This window comes from Phalacrocorax carbo, chromosome 12, assembly GCF_963921805.1.
Source record: "Phalacrocorax carbo chromosome 12, bPhaCar2.1, whole genome shotgun sequence".
In the NCBI taxonomy this organism is placed as follows: Eukaryota; Metazoa; Chordata; class Aves; order Suliformes; family Phalacrocoracidae; genus Phalacrocorax; species Phalacrocorax carbo.
This window is the reverse complement of record NC_087524.1, coordinates 1852635-1862028: the sequence shown is the minus strand read 5'-3', so window position 1 is coordinate 1862028 and position 9394 is coordinate 1852635.

The following is a 9394-nucleotide window of genomic DNA, read 5'->3' as shown; positions in this document are numbered from 1 at the left end:
GAAATAGCCTTAGAGACCTGTCAGGAGAGCCAGTTTTGCCAGTGGTACACCCAAGGATCAGGCTTGCTGAATAAGAACGTTATCTTCAGTTACTCTATGGGTCAGAAGCGGACTTGAGTTCGCATTTTTTGTGATTTAACTTCCTCTTTTGAGGAAAATCTGCCTACACTGAAGACTTTTGCCCTGGTGTTTCACCAAGCACACACATCTCCCCGTCTCCAAGCATATTTCAGCCCTAAATACTCATGAGCCCTCAACGTGTTGCAGTGAAAATGCTCTCATCATGTGCCTGGGACAGTGAGAAAAAAACCCCTGTGCTCTTGGGAGCAGAGGTGAGCATTTTCTGAGTCATGAACTTGCTGCTCCACATAGCGCCTGCACAGTGGTGCAGGAGAACAGCTTGCTGAAGAAGCACAATTAAAGGTTCAGGTTACTCTTGACGGTTTCAGTTGCTCAGCTGCTCCTCAGACAGAGGTGATGGATGCCTTTGTGCTGGCAATTTGGGAAGCAGAACTGCTCCTCTCACACTTCATGGAACGGAAAAACCACTCTCTTCCCCCTGTGCATAAGCACATCCTGATGACAAAGAAATAGAGACACAAGGTATGGGGAGGAACCAGATCTGCCGGCTACAGCATTGGGCTGGAGGCTCTGGCTTTCCTTCAGCCCATTCTTCCAGAAACAGTCTTCTGGGCTTCTTCAAGGGCCTTTCGATCCTCAGCCTGTTTCATCTCCCACCCCAGTTGGGAGTATTTTCCAACGGTATCATTTTACTGATCCAGTTGATTTAGCTCTTGTCCTTACAGAAAGACAACAAAGGCATTAGCCCAGCATAAAGCTTTAGCAAGCACCAAGCTACAAAGCCCATTTGATTTTATTGAGTGACGTTAAACAAATAATGCTACAGGCCTTGCCTTGATACACTGTGATAGCAAGGCAAGAGCAGCCTGGGTTGTTTCAGATCTCATGCAGGTTTTAGCACAGATTTGGGATCGTTGCTCTTGCTGCTTAGGCCCTGATGCCTTGAGCCTCCACTCTGTCTGCGGCTACAGGGTCACAGAGCCGGAGCAACCATGACACTGTGCTGGGCATAGGGGAGGGGACCTAGCAGCAAGTCAGGCTTTGAGGAGCCCTGCTGAAAATCATCATTCTCGTTTGCAGCTAATTTGAACATTGCTCCCTTCTTATGGGTTCTGGTCACCCTAGACACGTCCCACATGCGCCCCAGCACATGTGGTGAATAAAAGGTACTGAGGACTGAGAGTTCCACTCTCTGCTGAAGGTCCTGGCCTCTTCTTCCCATCTTCCCACAGCCTGAGCTACAGCATCACAAAAGCATCTGTTTGAAGGGGGTGCTGGGGGTTCTCTCTAGTCCGGCTTTCCACCTCGACCAAGACTTGCCACCACTTGATCAAGTCAGACATAGCTTTGTCTAGCAGAAACACAGGGCACAAATTTTTCAGATCTGTTTCTCTACTGCTTTCATTAGGATGTTGCTTTCATTGCCCTGAGGATCCAGATTGTTTTTTAATCCTGCCTAAGGTTGAATTTCATAAAGCTCGTAAAATATTTCAGGGACTTGAGCCAGCAAGAGAGTGCATGAGAAATATGTACAGGAATAACTGCATACTAATGAGAACTATTGCCTTCTCCGCTGAATGCATGAGAAGCAGATCCCAATGCTCTCTGTACAAAAGCAGCTCTGAGATCGATGCAGAAGACAGCAATATCAGACATGGTGCATGAGTGAGAGGTATTTCCTAGCTCTTCTTTTCCAAAAGGTCCAGTAAACCATTCTAAAAGACACACCCTGTACAGACGTGTACACATGTGCTGAATCTGCTGCATCTACAATTTCACCACCCTAGGCGCAAAAAAACCCCGTCTTATCACGACTTTTCCACTCTGATCTCTCATCACCATCAAAGCTAATGCTGACTGGCCTCCCTTACTTGGTTAAAGTGCTGTTTGCCTTGGGGAAGCTGGCTTTTGCAAGACTTGCAGATTATGTCAAAGAAATCTGACTTTGTCAAGTTTTGTTAATCATTTAGTCCATTATCTGAATTCATAGTAGCACTAAATCCCTAACTGGGTAAGGTTACGAAAGGATTCAAGCAAGTCTAAGAGTGAAGGAAATCAATATTTAAGTAGTGAGCTACAGTGAGATATCACGGACTTGACTCTGACAGAAATCACCAATACCTGAACTATAGGATCAATAGAATTACATATGGGTGCTATTCGGGTAAACTAAGTAATCAGACAAGGATATAATATTTGTGCTTTAAAGTATCCAGTGCATCTAAACCACCATTACAGTTCTTCAGTAGTTAAAAAGCCAACACCATAAATGTGCTCTGGTATTTCCAGCTCCAGCTTGGTGTTGTTAGTAATGTTACAGAGAACCCAGGACTGCCCTAAGATGTACAATAAAAACACAGAGAGACACTCCTTTCCCTCACAGTCTAGACAGATGAAGAGAGGGAGCTCACACAGGCAGAGGCGGCAGAAACAGTGAGGTCTGATGAGAAAGCTGGGCATAGAGACCTAGAGGAGGAGGGATATATCTTAGCCATGCTGCATAGCAGCTGCTAGGGAGGTAAACTTCGGGAGCCTGCTTAGAAGAAAGGGGGCTCCCACGTCCTCTCTAACAAAGCAGATCTCGACAGACACCGGTTGTGACTCCTGCATGTTCATACACCTTTAGGACAAAGCCTGGGACTGCAGACTAAGAAGTGGCACTAAGCTAAACTGGGGCAGCAGCGCAAGTTCTCCAGTGCAAGGTTCTCCCATGCTCAGCCCAAGCTCCTGGGACAGGACTCACTCAGCAGAGTTTGCGTTGCTATTTGCAAGTCAGGAATGGGCATTCCATCTTTCTGCTTCCCTTTTGAGGGCCTCAGTGCCTGCAGGAGGTTAACAGGATTAAAGTGGTTTTTATCTGTCCCAGCTCAGCTCTCCAGAGGTCAGCTCCCTCCCTAGACATGGATGTTGACAGACACAAAATTACACAGACATTTCACCTCCTTCCTCCGGACCAAAGTCCAGGCTGCCCCACCAGCCATTCCCAAAAACTCTTTAACTTCCACTCCCAAGGCCTGAGTCGGTGCCGTTAGTATTTGTTGTGGCAGCCCCAAACAGATTCAGACTTTTTGGCAGTAGTGACGGCACACCCAGAGTCGCAGAGTGTCCTTCCACAAAGGGACGCTGCACAACAGCAGAGCATGGGATGGCGTGACAGTAACAGCTTGTATTCTGGCTTAGGAGAGGTAAGAAACTAGCTCTGTCTTCATCCATGACTTCCCCCTTCCTTCGTGCCTTCCTAGATGCCTCACAGTTTAAGACCTTGACAGAGAACTACCAAGCCATGTCCTTCCAACACAGGACAGAGCACCATGTTACGTGAAAGAAAAAGGCAAAGCGTGCAGGCTCAGAAATCTCAGCTGTTCCCTACTCTGATGCAGACTGCAGGAAAAAATCACATTCACCAACAGGGAAACTGAGGCACAAAGACGGGAAATCACCAGGTAGCAAGTGTTATTAAGAGAACCCAAAGCAGTAGGCCAGACTAGATGTTTGTCTGAAGGATGAAGGCAGTAAGAGATGAATGGGAGAACAAAAAGAAGGAAGCCCTTGGTTGCACAGCTCACCCAGTAATGCCACAGGAAAAAGCCCCACACTCCTAAGCTACTTACACCAGAGCTCTTTGTACTCACCTTCCAGCTTGCCCAACAGGTTATGTTCCACTAGGTCCGAGGTGCAGCTCAACACTTAGCTGCTTGTTTCAGCAGAGCCACTGCCTGGTGTTTGCCTTGGCCAAGGCTTCTTAAGTTCTTTGACAATGCTGCTCTGCTCCTCTCCAGACCTAATTTTTCTCTCCTAGTTTGGAAACTGCTGCGTAAGTGGGGATGCCTTGGTGCATGCGAAAGGGGCAGAGGGAGCCCAGAGCTACCCAGGAACCACTGAAGGGCAGCTGGATGTCCTAGGGCAGAAGGCAGATGGCAGCAATCTGGGAGAGGCAGGCAGAGTAGGAAATCATAATAGAAAAGCTAAGATAGCTCTCAATGGAGAGTAAATGAAAGCCTGGGTGTGGAACACCAGGAATGGCAGATGTTGATGGCACTGAGCTTAGCAGCTCACCAGGACATCAATGCATTTAGTGGTAGCTCCTCCAGGCACTCAGACTGGGAAAGAAAGGACAATAAGAAAATCTTAATAACTCACAGAGGAGGGCCAGGATAAGAAACACTGTCATCTCCTAAAGGGTATGGAAAGGAACACAGGAAAACGAGCCACGGCCACCAGGCTAAGAACACAGAGGACATGAGAACTCTGTAACGGGTGTTCCTTGTCCTGTGTCATCACAAGGACCCCTGGCCACAGCACTTGGACCTTCGTGCCCAAGTTCTGAACAGGCCAATTGCACACATCTCGTGGTGCTCCTGAGCACGCAGGTAAGAGAACAGAAGCGAGTGCAATTGGTTCGGTTTTAAACTGAAGTAACTATTGAGCTTTGCGGCATTTTTTTTCCCTGCTCCCAGTGCCTGCATCGCCCACCTCTGCACTGATCTCCGCCCAGTGAGCCTTCTCTTCTGCTATACCTTCAGCAGCTCCTGAGCAACACAGCCCTTACCAAGGCCTCTCATATCACACACCAGAACTGAAGACCTCTGTAGCCTGGTTCTGTGGCCAGAGCGTGGCCCACAGACCACTCCCTTCCCTCGAAGTGCCAAGGCCCAGCAGGTCTGTTCACCTGGTGGGGCCATTCCTGTAGAAGTCCTTCCTTCTCCTCCCTAGTGCAAGAAACAGGCAAACCCGCAACATAGTCCCTGAGGTTTTCCTTCCTGAGAGGTCTCCCAGGCCTCTCTCACAAATCCTGCCAAACCTACCAAGGCTGGTGAAATCGGAGCTGGAATGGCCTTTAACAAAGCGTCATCAAGGAGGCTTTTTCAGTGCTGTACTGTGTACTTCCCCTCCGCCGCGCTCTTGGAAAGTCTAGATGCGGGTTGAATGTCGCAAGCCTCCTTGCCACCACTGTTTGCCTCTTTCGAAGGCAAACTCCCGGTCACACACCTCGGTGTGATCCAGGAAGCAGCTCAAGGACCAGCACCTGGCACTAAGGGACTTCAGCTGGTCCGTGGTCCACTGCCGCTGTCACCGTACGTACATGCTCTGGAGGCACGGCCTCTTCTGGGCCTGTACAGGATAAAACCCTCTGAGGCAGAAGAAACCGTATTCCTGAAAGGGTGCAGAAAGGCTGACATCTCTCATGGCTGTAACAGTTGTCTATTCTATAGGAAAGTGAGGAAGAGCTCTGCCCTTTTTGCTTATATTAGAAATCCTCGTATGTGATTTCAAAGCTTGCTTTGCTTTGTGAACGCCAAACATGTCTGAACAGCCTGGGAGGTTTAACACATTACAGCAATGTGTGCACCCATATATGGAGTTTTTCATGTCTGAGCTAGCCATTTGCTGTTATTTCTGATGCTTTTTGCAGAAGGGGACCCTGTAGGTACTCACAGCCTACAGAAACAACGGGGTGGCTTTTCAGCCCTTTCTCAGGCAGCACAAGCCCAGCCGGCTTCAAGTTCCTGCCTCGCACGTTGCTCTGACGGGCCATTTCTTACGCTGCTACGGTGCCTTTTGGCACCTAGAAATGAGCACACCCGCAGAGGAATGACTGGTATCTTCTGCGGACGGCAGTGGTCAGGATGCAGCACCATCCAGAGCTGGCCTGGGACATCCTGTGCCGTAGAGCCCTGTCACTCCGCCAGGCCCATGGGCTGTCGTGGCAGCTTGCCGTGGCGTGCCCCAGTGAAGCCTGGTGTGATGGAGACCCGCCACCAAACATTCACACTGTTTCGTCAACCGAGCATTCGCATTCCTCCTTCCGAGGCCTGGGTCAGGGCTCGGCCCCAGCTCACCGCACCCCGCGGGCCCGCACCCTTCTGCCACCTGCTTGGGTGCCTGGCATGTGCTCAGCATGGCTCGCTGGCGATGAGCTACGCCTGGCATTTGCCACCCCTGAAATCAGGCCGCGAGCAAGGCTTCTTAGTTCCTCAAGTGTTGGATTCTGCCACCTCCCTCCAAAACCTGGCATATTCTTTTTAATGTATCCCTTGGCCTCTGGGCTCAGGAGAGGGGCTGACCCTGGCACCCACTGAAATTCCTCCTGCTTCTCCGGCTCTCCCAGTGCCGGGGTCCTTGCTTTCCATTTTGGAGGCCCTGAATTAGGGCTTTTGTGACCAGCAAAAGGATGTCATGGTGCTTCATCTGGCTGTGTAATCAGCTGGCTCATCAGATGATGCTGGCTGCTCCCCTCCCTTTTCCCTAGTTACTGATAAACTCCGTGAATACTAATAGTTGTTCCCTGATGTTGCTCTTTTCTTTATAAGTGATTCCTATGATGTGTTTGTAAAACAGGCAAGGGGTAGGCCGGTCTCCATCCAGCAATCTCCTGTGCTAAAGGCTGACCACTCAGCAGCAGCTCTAGGCTAACACTAGCACTTACCAAGGACTTTTCACAAGACTGCAAAAATTTAGCAAAATCTGTACTAACCGTGTTTAAAAGTTGCAGAGAGAAGAACTGTAACCTGCCAGAGGTGGGCGAAGTTTGCAACAAATGCTCGGGTGGGAGAATCTAGTGTCATAAAGCGTGTGTTGGAAACCCTGGGTTCTGCTTCTGGTTTTTTGCCACTGTGAAAGTAATTTTTCCATGTGTCTGCTTTTCTCAGTAAAACAACTGGGAGATTTGCTACCGACCTCCTTTGAAAACGGAACAGAGAGGGTCTGTAGGCGTGAAGGGTTGCGAGTGGTGCTGACTGACATCTACTGGTAAACGAAACACAGTTATTAAGGTAGCTCCAGAAGCTGGGCTGTATTTGGGGGCAGGTCTAGGGATTTACGTGTTCCTTTTAAAAATGAAAAGGCAAGCTTGCTCCTTGCTGAGACAGATGCATCACACTCTTGGACAGAAACAGCTAGGAGACGCGCTGCTGGGAGCTTCCCGTGCTCGTGGCCACGGCTGGTTGGGGCCAGACGCCTGAGCCCGCGTCCAGAGGTGTCTGCTGTGCCCCTCCTTGCGCACATCAGTGGGGCTCTCCGCGCCCTATCTGGGCCTTGATGCTGTGGTTCGGGCACTGCTTTCGCCCCCCTTGGCTGGATCCTAGAGCACCTTAAGGCAAGCCTCTCCTTCGGAGTACACGCAGCACCTACCGCAGCGGGGCTCGGACGGTGGCCACTGCGACTGCTGACACAAATAACCGCGGTGGTGATAGCTCTTCAGAGCACCTTACAGTTTTCCAAACCTCTTCCTGAAGATTTTTCCCCACCTCAAGGCACAGCTGTCTTCTACAAGACAGGCTCCCCAGCCAGACATGGCAGTTTGGAAATTGGCACAAAACACAACCATGCACCTGCTATCGAGGAAAAAATACTTTACTTTCCCCATGAGACATATATCATCTAAATAATGCCAGCTGCTGCTGGGAGGCCAGACAACACAGATCTGAAAAGAGAAGCTGTACGAACTTACCACTCCGTGTGTTTATGTTACTTCTCAACCACCCTGAACACACGATCGACAATTACACACAAGCGATTGCTGGGGACAAGTAATTGCCTTGGCCGACTCTAGGACACATCAAATACATGACAGCGTGTCGACAAGGAACAGACAAGACACAGTTGCACGGAGATGTGCAGGTGAGAGAAGACGCTAACGCAAGCACAGGCATATACCAGTGACAGAGCTTGTTTTACACCGAGTGGCGCCGGCACCAGCAAAATCGGAGCGCTCTTTCTGCCAGAAAGGGGGAAAGAAACACGCGGGCGCCCAGCAGACCGCTGCGTCCCGCGGTTCTTGTCTGCTCCCAGCCAGAGCCGGCTGCAGGGTCCTCACCAGGGCAGGCCGACTGCCGCCCCTCGCCCCAAAGGAGGGGAGGCTGCCAGGCTGCCCTCGCCAGTGGGAAGCAGGGAGCCCTGGCAAGCGGGGCTTGCTGCTCCTGGGCTTGCCACGGACAGGCAGAGCGAGGGGCAGACATCTCCCCTTGCTCTCCTTTTGCCGGGGAAAGGTGGCTTGCCAGGATTCAGGCATGAACAAACCCTGCAGCACAGACACAACCATTTTGCTCCTCCTGCTGCCGTAAAGAGCGTACCATTGCCAGTGACCGGGCTGCCTGAGGCTGGTGGTCACTGGCCCATGCATCTGAGCCCAGCTGCCACAGCGTTGTCCTCCTGCCTCGCCTGCCTTCCCTGGCACTTACAGGGGTCCCCGTGCAGAAAGCAGCAGGGTGCTGGAGGTTGCCTCCTGCTGCGAGTGACAGCGGGGCTCTGTGCTGCGCCGCGGTGGCTGCAGCATCCCTGCCTCAGCAGGTGAGTTATCCGTGTCCCGCAGATGTTTGGCACAGCTCGGGAGGGGAACAGAAGCACTGGGCGATGCAAAGAGGGAGGTCTTGTGCCACCTTTTCTGTTCAGCAGAACAACCAAACAACACTCTTCCTGTAAGAAATCTGGGGCTTTATAAAGCCAGGCCTTAACAAATACTCACTTTCACCTTCATTTTCTTGCAGGATCCAAGTTCAGGATCCTGTTGCCCTCACAGTAGTTGTTGCTATGTTAAGGAGCTGAGCATCAGCCAGCAACTATCTTCCACTGACTCTACCAGTACCGGATCAACCCCCTGAAGCAGTCAGTTGCTGCTTGGATCTCTCCCATGGTGCCAGACTTAGTTTTTCGCAGATCAGTATCCCAAGTATTTGATATCTACGCAGTAATGCAGACTCAGGACCTCACCCAATATTCTGAGTCTCTGGAAAAGGCAGGCACTCCTTCAGAGACTTCAAAAAGCAGCCTGTATTTTCTTGTTTTGCAATTAGGCCTCAATAACTACAGTCTGCTATTGAGCCAGGATCTAAAGCAAGGACTTACAAAAGATTTTAAGGAAGAACCTTCCCCTGTGCCTTTCAACACACAGAGCACCTGATTCATTAACCGCAAGGGGCTGTGTGCACTCATCAAGCCCATTAGACAGCACGTAGCGCCTCTGTTCAATTACAACTTAGTATATGGATTTTCTGTTTGATTAAAATTTGGGGGGGGAAAAAAAGCCTATTTCCAGAAGTTCTCTTGACATAGGCCATTTTTTTCCTGAATAAGACATTAGCTTCAATGCTGAGAGTAGGAGGAAATAAGCGACGTCAGTTGTTCTGAGTTCACCTGGAAAAGCTGAGGCTAAGAAGCTCTTGCTCAACTCTGAATTCAGTGGAACCGGGAGTCAAGAAGCATGGCAATGTCTCACAAATAAGTCTTATCAGGAGCAGCTGATGGGAAGTGAGCTGTGAGACCCTGCAGTTCCTGCATCCATCCACGGCTCTTGGCTGAAATCTAAGCTCACTGT